The sequence below is a fragment of the Perna viridis genome, chromosome 13, assembly GCF_037379345.1.
Source record: "Perna viridis isolate PV_CMFRI_1.1 ecotype Kerala chromosome 13, ASM3737934v1, whole genome shotgun sequence".
Taxonomy (NCBI): Eukaryota; Metazoa; Mollusca; class Bivalvia; order Mytilida; family Mytilidae; genus Perna; species Perna viridis.
Window position 1 is genome coordinate 27,627,782 of NC_142457.1, and position 21,497 is coordinate 27,649,278.

General features: G+C 32.8%; 1 protein-coding gene across 8 annotated transcripts in view; it reads right to left on the reverse strand.

Moving 5' to 3' along the window:
• Positions 1-20,702, reverse strand: part of LOC148600181 (frizzled-5-like) — a 52,564-nt gene extending 31,862 nt beyond the window's left edge. For 2 of the 8 annotated variants that reach the window (XM_088559320.1, XM_088559324.1), the window contains exons 1-2: positions 20,566-20,682; positions 2,930-3,222 (exon numbers count right to left, since the gene is read on the reverse strand). The gene's annotated coding sequence lies outside the window, so the exon portion shown is untranslated. Of the gene's footprint in view, positions 1-2,929; positions 3,223-8,997; positions 9,205-12,474; positions 12,614-20,565 lie in introns of those variants that run through there. The other 6 variants (XR_015918164.1, XR_015918163.1, XM_088559317.1 and 3 more) reach the window with 5 other exon arrangements.
• Positions 20,703-21,497: the final 795 nt, after the last annotated feature.

Below are 21,497 nucleotides of genomic sequence, written 5' to 3' on the forward strand. Positions count from 1 at the left end.
ACTGATAGAACTTGTGTGCAGTAATTGCTTTGTCATCCAATTTTGTTTTGGTTCTTTTTATCGATTTTGATTCTTCTAATTTCATATATATATCAAGGAAGTTTTTTATAGTGCATGTGTACGTTTACTGCTATACAATCGTGGCACTCAACTTCATGTGATATCTTGTTTAATAGAAAACAATGGATAGACATATTGACCGAGGCCAACCGCATTCTAGTTGAGATGAAATTTTATCGGAAAACACTTTTTGAAATTTTAAATTACTTATTTGCAGACTGAGTGGGACTGAAATAACTAATACATTGGTCTTCACGTATGAGCATCGTCGGGAGAAATTAAGTAGCAGCCTTTGTAAAAATCATGCAAATTCTGTAAAATGTGATATACCCCCAAATAAGATTTCACATTTTTTATTTTTGTTATCAAGTCGCTTCATATTATGTCTACATGAAGAAATGTATAAGTATTCATTCCAATCTGTCTGCTGTAAGGAGAATATTCATATTGGTCCCCTTGCTAATCTTTTGACACCTCATTTAAGCTAGATACGACTCTGACATAACATGTGATTAATTTTTTGACACAGCAAAGACGCGAATGAAGACCGTATGTATATTTTCGTGTAATTTGAAATGAACCATTATGTAATACCATACATGAAAATGGATAAAAAAAATTTCCAAATCTAAGCAAATTGGAATACTACACAAAAATGTATATATTCAGAAAATACTGCAAAGAATACAATAAGTATACTTTTGATGAATTGAACAAACTTTAAAGTTTTATTTCTCAGTTTCTGGCGTCAGTTTCACAAAAAGTCGTAAGTGTAAAATTGATCATAAGTTATGACGTAAGAATGCTTTTTTTCTCTTATGACGTCATTACTTACGATCAATTTTACACTTACGACTTTTTGTGAAACTGTCGCCTGGCACCTTTGAACCCTGTCTTTGTAAGAATCATGCAAAATATGAAAAATGTGATACACCCCAAAAAAGGCTACATATGTTTATTTTTATAATTAAATAATTTTATAGATTCTATTGTATTTGAGTGTCATTTACAGAGTTATCTCCTTTAATTTTGAAATATACTGTGCATTCTATATAATTTTTCAAAAGTCCAAAATTAGGACTATAAATGCACGTACTGATTCAGCATATAAACGTATTCAGATCAATATATTATATGTAGTTATTGTTAAAACCAAAATATTACATTTGATTTGGGACAGTACTTTAGACCAACTTAAAAACTGCCCCCCCCCAAAAAAAAAAAATAAAAATAAAAATAAAAAATTAGCATCTTTAGAAAAAAAAACACGTTTATCAAAGTATTCCATGAAGTTAAAAACTTTGAATTTTACCATTGCAGTTGGAATTGGTCAAGAAATAAGCAATTTATACAATGTTCAGCCGAACCGATAAAGGCATTCAATCAACTGAAAAAATGCTATTCGAATACTCATTACGGCATGCAGGGTTGGATCTAGATATTTTTGAAAACGGGGGCGGGGTGCCAGCGGAGGTCCATCAGAAATAAAGGGGGTGCTAGGACATTATTTTACACTTTACACATGAATGTGACAAATTTTCCAATAAAAAGGGGAGTGCCAACCCCTACACCCCCACTTGCATGATCTAGACAACTACAATATTTAATTATGTGACAAGAACAACTATTGATATTAAGAAAAGTGCATGCAGACAAACGTTATCTCTTCTATAGAAACAATGTACGAACTTTCGATATTTTCGGGAATCTTGGTTAACGCTCCCAATTAATAAACATTCGGAATGGTTCTTTGTGTATAGTCACTCACACAAGGACACGTGCATGCCTTGACGAGTTTTTATTCGTGCCAAGACGTATTAATATGTTTTCTATTTGTTCATCTTGGTTCTATTTCCACCCTATAGATGACAGGTCCTTAATCATGAACTGTCAACGGATCCAATTTGGTTTTAAACTTATTCATAAGATTTTTTATGCTTTAGAACATGATAATCATTTAATTTGTATATTCGTTGGTTTTGTACTTAAAACTTAAGCGTACTTCGTGTCACCACTTTTCGGACAGGAGATTCCAATTCATAAAGAAAAAAATATTAAGTACTTCACTGTCCAAGAATCAGGCAAAGTATCTGTAAGGTGTATCACATGAAGAAAACAAAATGCAGAGATTTGATTGCACAATCGAAATATTTTACCACATAACCTCAGAAAAAAAAACATTAAATTGTTAGTGAAGTTTGCCTTTTTTAGGATTTAAGTTGAAATGCACTATGAAAAATTGGCGGGAAAATTTTCTCGCATTTCTCCTTAATATATACAAATGTAAGCAGTCAAAAATATCTACGTCGCAGATGCTTCTGGATAAATTAAATAGCTTTTCAGTGGTTTTATAGATTTATTGAATGTATTTGAGGCCAACAAAACCAAATTGAGAATTACTTGTATGATGTGCGGTCCATTGCCTGATTATTACACAGAATGGTACTAAAAAGGGACGAGGTAGATCTCTCTTTTTTATTACATTTGTATATGATACGGAAATTATGTAATAAATTATTACTTCTGTCGATTGGTAGAATAAAGTATTAAGAGGGCGTACATGCAAAAACCAGGCAATGTTTGGCACATGATAAATTTTGTTTTTAAAAGAAAAAAATCATCGATTTCATACCACGAATGTATCTTTTCTCAAAGTTGAATGTTAGTTTTTTTAATAACATCAGCGGTTAAAGACAAATAACATAGACATTGAATTTTAGCAAAATTAGGTTGTATTGTTAGTGAATTTTAAAATTAATTTCTAAGCCGTCCACTGTCGATTTAATAAAACTTTATACTTTTTAACATACATATGATATATAATACATTACATTTGTTAGAACAAAAAAATCAGTGAGATAAAATTTACCCTGTGCCACCTATATCTGCTTGCTCTTTACATTGACAACTTCTTAACACTGAATTTCGTTCTTGAATAGAGTTTTGCGACGAAGGGTCAAATAAAACTTTTTATCCTAGACATATCCTGTCTCCAGTTTATTTTATTCATCAGCCACTTCACGACATTTGAAATCGGATCAAATTGCTCGTCTTAATTTTCAAACTTTGAAGAGTGGTCCCTCCACATTAAATGATGAAGCTGTTTCCATATATAGTAACTCTATTTACAACTTTCGGGGTCATTTTAATGTTGTTTATTTCCTGAAAGATGAACCATATTTGTACACTACTGAAGTCCATTATTTCGACATAAATCTGTGTACATGTTTTTTTTTAAATCTGATTCAAATTAAATTTACTTTACATGTGCTTTTGGGCAAGCTGTCTCTAAAAAATACAAAGGTGTTTACCCTACCGGTGCACCTGGTAAATATTTCCAGTTTTGGTGGCGTCCAGGATGCATATTTATTCATTAGTAGCGTGAGTGTAGTTTCTTTTCATTAGTTAATATGTCTATATATCCAAAGAAAGATAATTAGAGTAGGCAACCCAATACAGATGGTAGCGATAAAGGTAGCACGGTACTATTTATTTCCCATAGGCGAAAATATTGAAACTTTTGAAAAATTCACACCTTTAAAACAATGACGGAGCTATAAACTGACTTTTTTTCCAGTAATATCTTCATTTTTCTAACTAAAATTGCGATCAAAGTCATAGCAAAACCGTCTCGATTCTTTGGTGTTTTAAGCATATGATGTGTGGGGTCAAAGTTCCTCCCCCTTTTTCTGCGAATGACACATAAGTTTTAAAAAAAATCATAATATTCATATAAAAGGGTTTTCCAAAAAAATGTAATGCAATTTTTTAAAAGTATAATAATGTTAGAGCCTGGAATTAAAAAAAAAACACATTTTGGGTATCAGCACAGTTTGTCCAATCACTGCGTCCGGAAGTATTACTTAAGTAGGGTACACAAAAGGCCAACCTTTATAATGAGAAATAGTACCGTTCTACCTAAAAGTCAGCTTTGACATGCTTATTTTGTCTTTATTTTTGTCCTTAAAAGGACACAAAATCATGGTATTTGACGGGGAATCTGCAAAACAATAGTTTTTTCTTTTAGTTTGAATTTTGGTCTCCCTATTTATTTCAAACTTGATCTTTGCCGACTCTTACTCTAATCTGAAGTATTGTATCTGTAATTGGTCATAAATCTTTAACTGCATCGTGTATACATGTATATGTTCAGAGCCGATAAGAACTCCATAATGTTCCTCTGTTATAAGTTACAAAAAAAAATTGAGGAATATTTTATTTCAACTACTCCGTATAGAACATGTTCAACTAGCCAAATCATTTTATATACCACTGAAAACAAAATTCGGGAACCATGTGAAATACTATTTCAATTCAAATCGTCTCCAGCCGTGAGCAAGTGGAAACGACAAAGTTCATCTGCACAACAGTGTACGTAAGTCGAGTGTTGACATGAGTGATGACAGGGATATAACGAACATGTAACGACTGATTATTAATTAATTCATCAAAGACGTTGTCATGTATGTGACAGAACCAATTATCACCAGTGCCATGTGGTATTAATGTTTTCCTCAAGAAGTTGTGTAATATTAAAAAAATGTACACCTAAATCTGTCGAGGTCTGATCTAAATATAAAGTTCCCATCGGTTTCATCTGAACATATTCATGCATACGCGATGCAGTTAAAGAGTAATTGCCAATGACGGACACAAGACTTCAGATTAGAGTGGGAGTCAGCAAAGATCAAATTTGAAAGAAAAAGGGAGACCAACATTCAACCTAAAAGAAACACATTGTGCCATTACTACCTACTAAGTTTCGTGAAATTCAGTCCAGTAGATTGAGAGAAAATGCAGACCAGAGATGTACTTGAATAAGGAAACTAACTTTTAAGGTTCCAGTTTCCAAAATACAAGTTTTTTGGTAATATGTACATGTACTTACTACACACTAAATGCTGCTCGGTAGTAAGGGGTATTGTGATGACAAAAAGAGGACTGTCAAATGAACAGACGGACACGCCAGAAACATTATTTCTTCGACAACATTGTCACGTGGGGTATAATAACATGAGTATTTAGTAAGCAAAATATGATTACTTAGATCGAAAATTAATATGAGTCAGATATTCAAAACAGACAATCGCAAAGCTTCAGGTTGATTGGCGGGCTTTTTCCTCGGACTTACGGTAGGACGTGTGAGTAACGGCGTACAGTGACCATTGAAGATACAAATAAAAAAAAAAAAACCTAGTAATATTGTTTAAAAAATGTTAAGCCTTATTTAATGCAGTCATATATCTCTATAAAACACAGAACAAACATAAATGAAGTATCAACAATTTTATTTAACCAAGATTATAGGTCTTTGTGTAACTTCAGACTTCTAACATGGAGAACGGACTAATATTTCAAGCTAACGAACCAGAAAATTGCAAAAAATTAAAAAAATAAAAGAACTAATAAACTTTCATGTATAAATGCACGTACACACAAAAGAATGATTTCAAACATCACAGTAATATTTCTTTAACTATTTATAGCGCATACAATGATGATGATCAGGAGACAGAGTTGTTGTTCCATTGATTAAATGACAGTCGCTTGAAAGAGAAATCAAGGGAACCAAGATTCTAGTGGAAATCAAAAGAATGTAATCCAGGGACAAAGAACAGACATGGAAAACAGAAAAACACAAACAAACACAACAAAGAACTTTAAGTAACTAAAATAAACAAACTAACAAAAGTAAATGGGCAACTCGGACGACTCCACTAAAAACAGGGAGCACGGATCAGTTGAACCACCGGGTAGTGTAAGCGTCCTTGAACTGCCTTGGATAGTTAACTTGACGATTGACAAGATTTTACCTTTCTATGAGATATAGATTAAAATATTCATGAAATATCCTTGTTATTTGCCCAGACAAATACTTAAGACATCAAGTCAGGTAGTGGTCATTTAATCAAGAGATGACTTACTCTATCTCCTAAACATTTTCATTGTATGCGCTGTAAATTTTCTAAACAATAAATAACGTTTCTGTAGACAGTATTGTACTGATTTGTGTTGATAATGTATCATAGACATTGCCTGGTTTCTGTTTTTGACAAATGAGAGCATTAATCAGACAAATTAACGTTATCAGTAAAATTCCATGTTATACAAAAACAGATGCCGTAAAACCAGGAGAATTAGCAGTTTTAAGTACCCTCGTTTAAACAGATGTCACAATATTTATGTCTGGATAATTGTACAAGATTCTTACACTGTCAAATAAGATCTAAAGGTGCTTTATTGACGCCACAGAGCTTTCTCTGACCAAAGACCACCCGTCTTTTGGTTTATAGATGAAATATGTCATACACGTGGTTTTTGTTACATAAATACTCTTGAAAATATAAACATTGATAATTATGTTGTCTTTGGTTCAAAAACGTATTCGATACAACTGAGAATTTTTTTAAGTCTAATAATTTAAGTTTAATAATATGCTTCCATCTCTTTATTGAACGGCATTGTTCTGAGGTAGAATTATCATAAATTTGTCTTGGCTGTTGGCTGACAAATCCTGACAATACGGAGGAAATGTTATACATGTATGCTGCCTCTACATTTCTTTCATGAAGGAGGTATATATTGTACATGGTAAGCAAAATTCAAACAGAAGACATCTACACAGAACACTACATACAGGCCATTTATTAATTAGAGAAGACATCTGGGCAATATAGGTCATTCAAACGATTTGATAAATGTACAATGTACTTATGTCTCGTTATAAATAATTACACAAGACTCTTACATTCTGAGTAGGCTTTACTGACGCCACATAGCTTTCCCTGACCAGAGACCACCCGTCTGGTGGTTTGTAAATGCAATAAGTCATACACGTGGTTTTGTTTTAAAGATTTACTTTAAAATGTTGTATTTGGTTTAATGACTCTTTTATTTAAGATTTTGATCTTTATTTGTACAAATTTAGGCTTTAAGTCTTTGTATATTTTCGTTCAACGTACTAAAAATTGGTACGAAAATCCAGACTCAGAATTGAAGTGAGTTACTAGTAGTTGAATCGCCAAGAAGTTTTTAAGTGTCAGACCTTTCTAGAATCAGGCAGTAGGTGAAACATGGTGTGAAAAAAACCATCATTTTACTTTGATAGTGTAATTTAATTATTTGCACCGTCAGATTAAAGAGTAACAAATATGATTTCCATATCATGTTGGACCATTGAGTTACAATTTCATCGAAATGCACTTAAAATGAACACTTCAAGGACAGATAACTTTGTCAAAAACTTATTTTTTATAAGATTCTATTGAAAAATTTCTGAGCAAATTCAATGATGCAGAAATCAAATAATGGTCTTTTCTAAGAAAGCATCCTTGAGTGATATTTTATTGTCAGATCAGTGGGGTTTTGACATGCAGGTTTCTTATTTTTCCCATTTTGCCTGATTCGTACGAACACTTACACTTAAATGAGTTGCATTTTTTTCTTCATTTTCTTGAAATTACAAATTATAAGTAATTCAGAATTTTATTGGAAAATAGAAAAGGTCGTTCAAGCTTAGACCTACTGTTCATATACGTTTTCACTTAGTTTTATAATTAAATTTATCAGTCAAAGCTGACAGTCTATATATATATTTGTTTCTTTCTAAACCCCTCTGTCAGGGACGTAATGTCAAAGGAGAATCTGAATTGTTTAACGCAAATAAGATACGCTAAGGTCATGGTTGATCCAGAATGGTTTACGGCTATCTTAACAAGGAATTAACGACTCCTTAATGAAATAAATGGTTCAAATGTCTACCAAGTCGCAAAACTTGCAGTTTTATCAATTTTTTAATTAAAGTAGATATCAATGACTCGATATGAATATATAAGTACTGTAAATTCATGTGAGATGGCGTATCATAAATTACGTGATATCGTTTTAAAATGACAAGATGAAAAATGCATTCCATTAAGACTTCAGCAATAGGCGAGACATTTCCACCCATTGTTGATATTTAAATGCAACGGCACTGAAGGTGTTCGTCATGAAGTTGTTTGTCTTATTCAACAAAAACGAAAAAAAAAGAAAGAAAAGAAAAAAGAAAAAGAAAAAGTGTTCCTGTGAATGTACTGATACTATTCGTGGGTACCAATTTTCTAGAATTAGGGGAAAATGTTAATTTACCGATTCTTAAATTAATAAATTTGACAACTCCATCATTCAATTGTATTGGAAATTCTCTTTTCTTTCGGAACCAAATTTCGTGGTTTATTAAATCCACGAAAGCTAACGAAATTGATAACCCAAGAACGAATATAATTTAATTTACTCTAGGTGGTTATGTAAAAAGAAATTATCCATTTTCCATCTTTCATCTACATAAAACAAAACACTGAGATCGAGTTTCTGTCTTTATTTTTTTAGAAACTGTAAGAGATTTTTTATTAATTCATAGAGCATTCTTTGTTTTACTCCCAAACAGTGAAATATGGTTCGTCGAGTATGATTTTATTGTAGACTAGTAGAATTTTAATTACATGCATGGCTTCCAGTTTCAAATAATTAAAATATGTTGTTATAAACTTGGGGGAAAACAACTGTCAAAATTAAGTTTTCAGAGGTTTGTTGAAGAAATTGTCGTTTCAAATTTAGTAATTTTTTTAATTGTCAATGGATGCCAAGTAGCAAGCATAAAAGGTCACAATGAGGCCAGCAGAATCATGTAGAATGTATAAATGTATATACTACACAAGATAATAACTGGCAATGGAACTCGTAACAGCTTTCTAAAAAAAATGTTCTGGTCTAAAAATTTTACTATTTCACCATAGGACAACATTTCCTAAAGGACCGCCTTCGTTAACTTTGGTTCTCCTTATTTTGGTAAAATTATTTTTGTCAGAAGTTATGACCGGACTGCACCAAATAAACAAACATCGAGTTAAACCAAACTACTTCTTCTATCTCATAAATAATAAAATTTTGGCTTACCTATTTATCTTTTTAGATATACACTCGATCAAGAAGCAGTAACTCCATGTTTTGAAATGTAAGCCTCTAGTGAACGCATGCTTCAAATTGCCGTGTAATCAGTTTACTCCTCCTAACCTCAGTGGGGCACCCATGATAAAGACATTAACTGTATTATCTATCTATAGTTAATTGCTCGTATGACATGCTCGTAATAACAACAGCAGGGTATACACCAGTTTATATTCTTTATCTTCAATTTTACAAAATATTTCACAGTAAAGTGGAATTAGGTGCTTTGTAATGTAAGTGTAACGTAGAATGATAACAGGAGGAATTTCTGCGTTATCAACAACCAAGGTTTTATCAGAATTTCTTTTAATTTGTTTTAGTTTATATTTCTAGCTATCACAATTTACTTGTTTATAGAAATGCATTAAGGAGGTAGACATAGGGTAAGGGACACAACTCTTACAAATCATTGGAACGTTTGTATTCTGCATTTTACATCATGTATGCATCAAAGTAAACTTGGATTGATTTCATTCTGTTTCAAATAAAAGCTTGATAGGCTTTGGTGATATTGAATATGATACAATCATATCACTGATTTCACGAGCTGTGTACCTTATCCTAGGTCTCCCTCCATAAATCATTCGGTCATTTGTTCAATCATTTAATATTGGTTGTTAAAACAGCGGTCTCTGAACGCGTACATCAATAACTCAATTTAGCCATATCATATGCACGTCAATATTACTCTTTTCTACAAAAACTTTGATTTCGAGGTATAAAAATAAGAAAAGGACTTTTCGATAAAAATGTTATCCAAATCCGTTGAGAAATTTAAGAGAGCTCTCACACGCACAGACAGACTGGCAATCTAAAATACGGACGCTTAAAGCATTTCTATGGATCACCCTTTCCTTCGACGGGGGTAAACATAGTTTAAAAGCACACCCTTTCATATGAACCAGTCATCCGCATGCCACAATAGTCTTAGAAGTAGTCAAAACAAACATGTATATGTTGTGCGTTTAAAGATACAAGTTACTATTAAATAATGGACAGTATTACCTGCAACCTACCAGAGGCACATTCACACAAGCAAAGGAAAAACGGTATAACCTGAAGGATTAAAGTACATTGTAACAGTTGTAGGCAATGACCATATTACTCATTCAATGGCTATATGAAGAACCGCATAAACGGACGCTCGTTCATCAAACATACTCATTCGGGAAGCGATTTCAAGGGTGTCCATCCTTTTTGCTGGGGATATACATGTAATATACAGTACAGTTAACATTGCATTTATTTCATCCAAAACAAAAATTGATACAAGCTTATTATGTAGTGACCAGTCGATGACAATTTTACTAGGAAGTCCTTTCAAGAGTTTTAATAACACCATTATCGGATTTCTCAATAATTAAGTATTTTGAAAAGGGGGGGGGGTTCCAGGCTATTATTTGTTCTTTTTTTGCCCAAAAGTTGGCACGTAATTGAAAAAAAATCAAACAAAAGGGGGGTGGACTCCCAACCCCCTTGATCTGCCACTTTAAGTGCATGTATCGTACCTCTAAGTATCAATGTGGCTCTATCCAGCCAATAACAGAAACACTAAATTTGTCCAACCGGATGTTGACAGTTATATTCAAGACCGTTCATCTTATGATAATTGAGGCTTTTGGCCACAAAGCTTTCAGATTAGTAACCATGACACTTGTTTGTATCTAAGCAATAAAAGATCGACTGACCAGAATACATGCTAAATCAACACGACCCTGTATTACCGGACATTCATTTATAAACAATAAACCATTAGTTACATTAGTAGTTTGGCACTAACGGACTTCCACAGATGGCTTCCATTACCAATACAAGACTGTCATAATTTGTTTATAATTCAGGAATCGTAGAAAGTAATGATTAGATGTAATATATTATGTTACTATCATTTTGCCTCTTCGCAGTTGGTGAAACATAAAATACTAATTAACAGAACATTCTACAGTAATCATATGCTTAGTTTTCAGAGATCGTGCTAAGAGGATGAAGACAGGTTCCTGCTGTTACTATGTTTATTTTTCATAAAAAATGGGGTTCAGATCGGTCTTGGTAATAACTATGGAATAGATGTTTTTAATCAAGTTTTTTTCATATATTTACCGCATAACTAGTGTCTGTAGTCTATTCGTACAGAAATTAGTAGTGTAGTTGTGACGCTATTAGAGAGGTTGATCACATAGACTTTCTGTGTCATATATATAATAATGAGGGACTTAAAGGTTGAACGAGCCCCTTTTCCAAGAAGTGAAGACTTTCCCAAACACAGCATATTTGAAAATAAAACCAACATAAAACCGTCAAAAATATATTGAAACACCAGGGGCGGATTCAGGCGGGGGCGTGGCGGGCGTGCCACTAGAATATTTAAAAAAAAAATTAACCAAAAAAAAAAAATAACTTGTGTCCCCCCCCCACAATCTAAAATCCTCGATCCGCTCCTGAACACATACGTACAAACACAAAGTTATACAAAGCTACAAACAGATATATGTAGCTATAAACACGTGGCTACGAAGTTCACTTCAAGCTTTTAGATAACATTTCATTTATCAATATAGAGTAAATTTACCAGAAATAAAGCGCAGCTTAAATTTATTTGCACTTATGAGGATATATTGTGGCGAATCCAGAAATGAAAAAAATGCATGTTGACTAGCCTAAAGAGTCACTTAAGTGATTTTATATTATTACTGTAATCAACCAAACTTTTTCGAGCATACGATGTAAGGGTTGGTCCATTCCTTTTAATGCTGTGAAAGTACTATTATTCGTGGGGTGCCAATTTTCGAGGTATTCGTGGGTAAGCCAAACCACGAAATTTGGTTACAAACGAAAAAATTTCAATTGATGTATATACTTAAAACAGAAAAGCCGCGAATTAAAGATCCACGAATATATGTTTCTTCCCTAATCAACGAAACGAAAATTGGTATCCACGAATAAAAGTTCTTTCACAGTACTTAACAGTCAAATGTAATACACAGCCCTATCATACATTTATGCAAGTTACAATTAAAATTTGACTTATTAGACCCTCCACTGTTAAGACATATTTTTTACGTTTGCAGAGGGGTAGCTACAATTTACATGTACAAGATATTTGTTGAAAAATAGACCAACAAGTATTATGTACAAAACCCCCTTTTTCCCATGTGAAGTTCACATGTTCAGTTGCCCATAACTGGGATTTGTTTCCTGTATAACGAATCACGCATGTCCATAACTAATTAATTAGTACTAATGTTTTGTACATGTACAGATACATTTACTTAAATTGTCTTATTAGTAATAGTACATTACATTAGCATGTCTCTCTATTTACATTAACGTGGAAAAGTTGTCTTTTTCACTGACTAAACTTTTCAATTTGTAACCCCATGAACGCTGAAATATAACCCGTGTAGTCTAGAGCCAAACAACACTTACCAAGTTCTCGATATCCAAACCACAATACAACAACCTGATGTACAAAAGCCTTGGACGACATAATGGTCAAAGTGATTTATGTGGTATCCAAGGATGACACTTGAAATTTACATCGTTGTCAGTTTCACATGGCCTAGTCATTTACATGTAAACAATGCACTGTGATTTTTCATTTGTAATTGTAAAATGTCACAGACTGAAGATAATATATGTGTACTTACATTATATTTCAGATTTTTTATTTCTATCTCGGTTTGGCAACCACATCTATGGTGAGAATTTGTTTTGTTTACTTGAAGAAAATTATTTTGTGCCTCGTAAAAACACGATATACTATACATGTATCCTATTAATATCTTAATTATCTACGTTATAAATAAAGAGACTGTCCAGGTAGAAACCAGGCAAATTATTTGATATGGCCGAAATAAACATTCCATTTTTTTGTTTGTTCAAATGCTATTTTCCCAGTATGTTATTCCCAATATGTATTAAAAAAATGAACGACTAAGAACGTGTGTTCAAAATTTCCTCACATAAATAGATCAAAGAGTTATTTCCCTTCATTTTAAAATTTCTAGACCTTTCGTTTTTACCACTTCAGTAAATTACAAACCAACATCATTTTTTTTTTTTTAAAGAAACCCATTATGGATGAGCATCTTTTTGAGATGAGAAAATACGGCATGTGTCACCCACTGCCTGGGCACCGCTCAAGTACATTTCATACTTTTATTATCTTATTATATCAACCACTTTGACTTATGATCCAACTTAGTAGCCATCTTCAATCTTTGTTTTTATGTGATTCTTTACTAAAGCATGTAGATGCTTTTTCAATCTCTGAAAAACTTTATCTGAAAAGTGTAACCTAGAAATTCTGCATTTCATTATGCATAGATCCCTTTCAGATATATCAAACCTCAATATATCCCCTGTAAAGTATAGACTTATATAGAAAACAGACAGAAAGTTATACTTAAAGCGCCAAAGCAATTAAGAGAAGTTTCATATCTGACAGATTTATGGTCTGCATCTGACGAATCCATCCATATTAAGTTAAATAACGCGTGTACATTATGTCCAAAATTAATTTTTGTAAGGATTTTTGCACCTGCCGCTTGAAATATTTTCAAGCTGAATTTAATGTTTCACAGTAAAGTTACAAATAGGCCATTAGACACATGGAATTAATTACGTGGGCTCTTAGTTGATAATTGGAACTTCAGCTTTACATGCATTTTTCATTTAAGCTGACGATTAGTAAAAAAAAATTCCGAAAGAAAGCTTCCTACATCTAAATTCATCGGCCTTTTTACATTTTAAACTCAGTTGAAATCCTGACAAAATATCTCTGGTATCCACACCGAAACTCATTACGATGTTTTCACACCAGAGGAACATATTAAAAGGACTGGTAATGATTCATTTTCATAGCAGCCGATAAGTGCTATCTTCCATCGCGATAAAACCCTGATGCTTCGCAAGCATCCTCGTATTTACATGTGTTGATCTGAGCAAGATAAAGAGAGATAAACTTATCTACTACTAAACGAATGCATGGCATCGCTTCCTATATAATCAACGCTAAAATGTTACATCTCATTCAGAACAACGAAGCAATGAATAAAAAATAGAGAAACTTGTATAAAATAGCATGAAATATGACAGAAAAACTGTTGCAATTTGGATGGAATGATAGACGCTTAATGGCTTATACCTTTTATCACGTATACAAGTACAATCAGGTTTTCTATAAAAAAAAAATGGGGAACCAGTGCAGTTATGAAAATTTTAAGGCTATAAAATCAACACTTCAAGGCCTAAAGTAAATGTAGCCTTTCGTAAGTAGTTTTAAAATGCTTAGAATGACGTACATGTATATATATATATATATATATATATATATATGTTTGTTGTTAATGCCATTACAAACAATGAAACTTATCTTTCTTATAATTTGACACAAAATATGAAAGCGACAATTAGGAGCTGTCAACGTAAAAATCAGGCAGATCCTATGATATGGGTTGCACATGGTAAATTTCAATCCACTGATTGTTTGTACCTATTTAATGTATAAACTACATACATTTCAAATACATGTAGTATAGAGTTTGTTTTGAATCAACAATGGATGCCCCAGAAAATTATTTTAAAATTCACTTACAGAGCAAACAAATTGTGCTCAAATTAAAGACTTGTATTCCTATTTTCAATGTTTTCTATGTAATTCATTTTTCTTAACCGTTGCAGTTAATCAAAACTCGACATTCAACTTTGATAATAGATGCATTTGCGAAATGAAATAGATGAAAACTTTTTGAAAACAAAATTTGTCATATGCCACCCTTGCCTGTTTTTTTTTTTATTGCGTGGACGCCCTCTTAAAAGAGACCTATTATATTGTAATACATTTGTACTCTGCATGAATATTACCTATTTATTCATTAAGCCTGTGTATAGAAAACATCATGACTTTTGTACTCAAACCTGAGTTTGTAAAATACCACTACGACTTTTAATAATTTCAGAGTAGGCTAGCTAACATCCAAAGTACTTCTTAAGGTGTGCAAATTGTAAAAGAAAAATATTAGAAATTGTTTAGAAAGACTAAGGATCTTGATCTAGAAATAGAGGGGTTTCTTACTAAATACATGTACAACGATAAAGCAACTAAGCCTGTCTAGAAGGCAGTTATTACGTAAGATAACTTGATAACTTGACCCAGTACTTGTATCTCTATACTGATGCCGTCCGCCTATATACATAATAAAATTCTATTTACATTAGTTTTGACAATAAGAATTATTGTTCCCTATAACATCTTTCGCATTTATTTTGATTGCAACTAATTGCAGTTTATTTATATGAGTTTACACACGATGCTGTCCGCCTATGCATGTACAATTCGGAATGAAATTTTAACTTAAAAAGAATAAAACGCATAGAAAATCATTTTCAAGGCGGTTCTAGAGATTTTGAAAAGGAATGTTCGGGCTGTATTATTTTCATTTTATCCAAATTGTGCACGAAAATAGCATAATATTCCAACGAAGTGAAGGTCGAACACCTCCTCTCTAGATCCGCCAATGATGTACTTGTATATTCGGTACTAATCTAGACTTAAATAAATAGAAAAAAATTAGTCTTGTGATCACTAATACACTCCCATTCCATTGTTTATTGGATTTCGATGTCCTCCAAATGAACAATAAACACAATGTTTTACACCATAATTGGGTGGTCAAAACAAAAACTTGATTCAGTTGATCGAATTTCAATGAAAAAGGGGGTCACTATATAACTAACGCATCTAGTGGGAAAATAGTCTGGACTCACGTAAAATATATAGATACTATTCGAATAAGAATCTATTGCAAGCTTTATAAACAGTTTCAGTGTGATTAAGTCGTGAAGTTATACTGTACGATATAAATATATATATCATATTTAGATTAAAATAAAACTTTTTTGCATATGCATTATAAGTATTTGTTCAAACCCTATATCGTCTACCCTATATCGTGTACCCTATATCGCATACCTTATATCACTCCTTTTACAGACCATACTTGAAGCAAGGTTAAAAAATATGATATAATGAACATGACATGTCAAAATCTGTATCGCATGCTGTATCAACCCTCGACCCATATCACCTCGCGGGCCGGTGTGATATTATAGGAGTCTCACGGTTGATACAGCAATCGATACAGATTTTGACATGTAATATTCAGTATGTATCTTGGGATTATTTGAATATATAAGACCAGGTCGAAATTCGACAGAAAAACTACCAAAGGAATTTTGTCGATTGTCATATATGATCTCTAAATACATGTAAATCTCTATTCCTTGAAGGTAACTATATTACTCGCCGTAATAGTAAGATACATGTATCTAATACTCGAGGCACGTCTTAATACAAACTTAAGTAAGACCCCAGTGATTTTGACTACGTATTGAGCTAGTCAAAAGTACGTTGTATGCAGCGTACTGGAGTCAAAAATAAGTCATCGAACAATACAACGTTGCACGCGCATAGAATGCAGATATTATATCTTAAGCCGTTTTTATGAACATATGCTTAAAATGATACAGTTTGATAAGTTTTGCCAACATGCACTAAGGATACATTTTTGCCAAGATGCCCCGGGTAAATGTTCTCTTTGTCAAAAAATCTGAAAACGGTCCAAAATGCAAATTTGTGCCCAGAAAAACCTATACAATGTACCACTATCATACTGAAGGATCGGATCCATCATCAACAACGATAACCTGATTATGAAAATAATTTTAGTTTATATAATCTAAATTCTACAAAATTGCAAGGATTGACAGACGAGCGAGGTTAAATGGTTTATCATAGAAGTAAAATTTACGAAAATATCCGTTCACCAAAATAAAAGGAATTTCAAGAACTCGACAACAACATAATACAACTGTCAAAAAGAGGATATTGGTTTGAACTAAGGAACCGCATCAGTGGAAAACCCGGATGAATTGGACAACAATATTTTGGCTGTAAACAGATAAAACACATACAAAAAAAAAAAAAAGAAAAGAAAAAAGAAAATAAACAAAGAAAGAGAAAAAGAAAAAGAACAACACCAATACATCTTTAAAAGAGCTGAATTTTTGTTCTATGTTCAATAGTTTGTTTTTGTTTTTTCCAGGTCCAAGTTGAAAATTGGATGGATATTCAAAATTATTTTGTGTTTTAGTTTTTTCTTAAACGCCTATGTAAGAGAGAAACGGAAATGAATCTTCTGTACTTTCCCCTTTGGGATTGATTTTGATAATGTCATTGCTTTCTCTGGCTGATTGTTAAATCATTCTTCAGCAATTCCCGATTTCACATGTCAATGGAAATCATTTAATGGAAAATTTAGTTGACTAACGTTTTTAAACATGGTAAATGAAATCAAACGAGCAAACAATGATTTGTCACAGACGTTAGACGGAAAATTGAAAAATGCATCAACATTGCCCTAAACTTGGCAGAAAGTGAAGACAGTGTCAGTGTATCAATTAACGATAATTGGAGGGGGGATTGAGCAACACATTTCACCTGTTAGAAGGTGAACAGGGTGATCTTCATTTAATGGCGGCAGATCAAATGAGGCGGAAACAAATCACTTTATTTAATTTGATTATATTACGGTTTGTTTAAGAAACGATCAATCTTCAATCTGCAGCTTAATTTGTTCAAATGCAGATGTTGGAAAATACGAAACTGCGTCTAATCAAGCCGAGGATCAATCTATCTTGCATGTTACATAGAATTAATTCATCATTCAATTTCATATACACATGTACTTTAATTACAATTAACAGTGCACGTGCTATTTACTAGCACTTTCTGCATCTTTAAAATTGTCGTAATTTTTAACTATTATACAAACATACACATGTATGTGGTGACACGAAACGGTCTTAGTCAAGGATGAATTTTCAACCATAGTCCCTTCAATTGGAAGTATGAAGTAGATATGAAGTATCTAGCTCAGAAAGGCTTTCGTGTTATTCAAGTTCAGTTTATAAACGTTACAAAAGTGGGTGACATGTGCATTTCTAAATCCCATAAAATTCACTACTATATCCAACTCAGAAACTGTTTCAGTCCACATAACCAGTCTTAGTTAACCTTTCGGTCGTTGCGCTTTTGAGATAAAACAAATGTATTGTATATTGTATTAGAAATTGGGACTTGGCAAGAGTGATCGTCTTGGGTTTATTAAAATTAAGGGGGGGGGTTAGGAATGAATGCATAGTTTCCTTAAAAATAGATCTTTTATCACATAAAAAGGACTACAGTTACCGAAAAGTCTGAAAAAGTATCGTTTGTTCGTAATTATATCAACGGTACCGGGATTCTAGAGCAAGTCACCCGATTTTAGAGCAAATCGCATTCGGACCTTTTCCGATGTAGTTATAGCAAGCCAAAATCAGTAGAATATTTAGTATCTTTTATTTTCGAATGACAAAATCTAGCACTATTCTGTTGAACACAGTGCATAGTAAGCTGAAATAGACCCCTTTGTGCTAACTGTGGGATAGTCGATGAGCATGCGTAGAGCATGCTCACTATACACTTCCGCGAGGAAAATTCTTTTGTTCTACCCAAGCCATACCTCGCAGAAATGCACATTGAGCATGCTCACCTACTTACCACAAAAGGGTCTATTATTATTAAGTAATTGATTCAGTCTGGTCATGTCAAATGTTTTATTTAAGACAATCAAACTTTTTTTTCAATAATTACATATATTTTATAATAAATTCTGCAAAATACTTTTGTAGCTGAATTTGAAAAAGTGAAAAACAGAAAACGCGATCGTCATCTTGTTTGTTGGAAAACATAGTGAGATCAAGTCACTAACAAGAAGCCATACAAACCTTATTTTCAATTTCCTCAAATTTCTTTCGGAGAATAAATAAGCATTTTATTAGCTGATTTATTATAAAGCTTCCGTTAAGCCAGGTTTTACTGTAATTCAGTACTTATAAATGGTTATACAGGACGGTATAAATGGACATTTTTTTGCAATTGTTTTCGACAAGCAGTTTTCTTAACGCAGACGGTAAGACGACGAGGGCATGACAACAACACAACGTGACACCCAAAATGTCTGCTTTGCACGAAGACGAAAGAAACTGCACGCACATGTCTTTCCGTTTACTTCACAATCGTAATTCTCGTGGTTTTTTTTATAGTTCGTTTTGTTTTGTTTTGTTTTTTGCTTTCTTAATATCGGAAGAGTGATAAATTGTAGCGCTCAACTAAATTCCATGAATGTATTAAGATGAACGCGTGTCGAGCTTTTCGTTTTCCTTAAAATAATGCCGGTGACAATTACGTAATACTAAGTCCATGATGCCAGCGCCCGAAAAAAACATGTTGCTTAATTAAAATTATATCGGTGTATATAACCATGCATGTACTGTAGTAAGGAGGAGATAACCCAGACATTTATTTAATAAGAGCACCTGTCTAAAAATATTTGAAAGGGGGTTTCATGTGCTCATTTTTACTATCATTTTTTTTTTTAAAAATATAGCGAATGCAAAAAGTTTCCTACAAAAGAAAGTCAGCAGGCTCTAAAGTGATGAGGGATAAAATTCGGCAAGAGTTAAATTATATTTTTATTTTGATAGTCTAATTAGAAATTCTTTTAGTTTATTTAGGTATCACGCATTTTCAGTATTAATCATTACAGACAGGTGATCAGGGGAGGTAATTTGTCAAAACCAAGTTAAGACTTAATTCAAGCATTCCATTGCATTCCAGTTTTTTTTATGCGCCTAACAACAGATTGACATGAGTATCACGATGCGAAGATTATGGTTGAGAAGCGAGCGTCTTTATACCTACTATACTGAAACGGCTCTCGTTTTTATTAGCATTGCAAATGATTTACTCCAACATTTTTTCTGTAAATGAGTTTTTTTTTTGTATAAGTAAAAGAGCAACAAGTACTTTATATATACTACAGTATATTGTTCTAGCCTCGGTAACGACTGCACAGTCGATAGTAATATCCATTTTCTTTTATTTTTATTTGGCAGTTGCTCATTTACTTTTGTAACTAAGTATGTATTATTTTGAGTTCTTTGTTGTGTGTGTTTGTTTTCCATGTCTGCATAGTCCTTGGACTATACTCTTTTAATTTCCGCTAGAATCTTGGTCCCTTTGATTACTCTTTGCAAAAAAATGCAAATTTTACTTTTTCAAATGGTTGTAAACAAAAACAAACCATTTGTTTTCGACTATTTCTGTTGTTTTCTTTTTAAATCATACGAAAGGGTGCCCATACAGAACTAAATAATGTATCAATGAGTCAACTAAGTTTCAGATTACACTTTCACCAAAAAACTCTGATATTCATTCACAATTTCTCAAAAGCTATGAATATATTGCAATTTTCTAGAGCCTTTTTGATAGACACTAAAAGCTCCGATTCCCTGAAATGAAGTAGCTTTGGATGAATTATTACAAGTTTCATAGCAAATTAGTCAACCTAAGAGTTTGAATGGCATACATGCAAAAAATTTAAAGTTAGAAAAAGTATAAAAGTTGTACCTTACCAAATTTTCACACTGGAACAATCAAAACAATAGAGAAAAGATTCAATATATAAGATTTCCATCGACAACAAATTGGCTCCGTATACTCTGATAACGGACTATCTTATACTTGAAACTGACATTGATAAACAAGTCGCAGGAGCGTTTGTTGATAAGCAAGTCACACAGACGCTTTACGCCCATGACGTTACATCTTCTGTTTAGTTTCTCAAAGAACCGGTCGTCCTCGCGAAATCTGAGCTTTAGTGTCTGTTTTTTGTTAATTGTCTTGATAACTCTTGAAATTTATTTATAATTTTGTTCTCGTAAAAACAGGTGAATACTTGGGGACCTATCAATCGCTGCCTTATGCCAAGTAAATATAATACTAGTTGATGACTTTCGCACCAACATATTTATCGAAAACACGGAGAATCGAAGCAGATTTTGCGTGTTATACATGTATATTGAGTTTCCAATGAAACAAAAAAGTAAGACAAAAGAAACAAAAGTAAATGAGCAACCAATAAAAACTGGGAACACGAATCAGGTGCATTGGCAGTGTACGTGTCCTCTGCATTTCCAGAAACATCCGCCGAGTGGCTCATAAAAATCCCATATTTAGCATTAAAAAGTATATTGTACTTTGGATAATGTTTAAGAATCTGTGCAGATGTAAAGATAGTGACGGACGGACAGACAGATAAATAAAATATATATGGGGTTTCCATTGATGGTGTATAGCACTTAAAACATTAAACGCATTTTAAACAAAAAATGGCAAGCTTTCAAATACGATAAATGGATCATACCATGAAATTTTGGGATCCCTCGTTATATGTATTGAACTCGCAATACACAGGGGAAAAATGCAATATAATGTTTTTCATATGTTCATATGTTTTTAAAAATATGATAAACACATGTTTTTCTAATGTGAAAACATATATGAA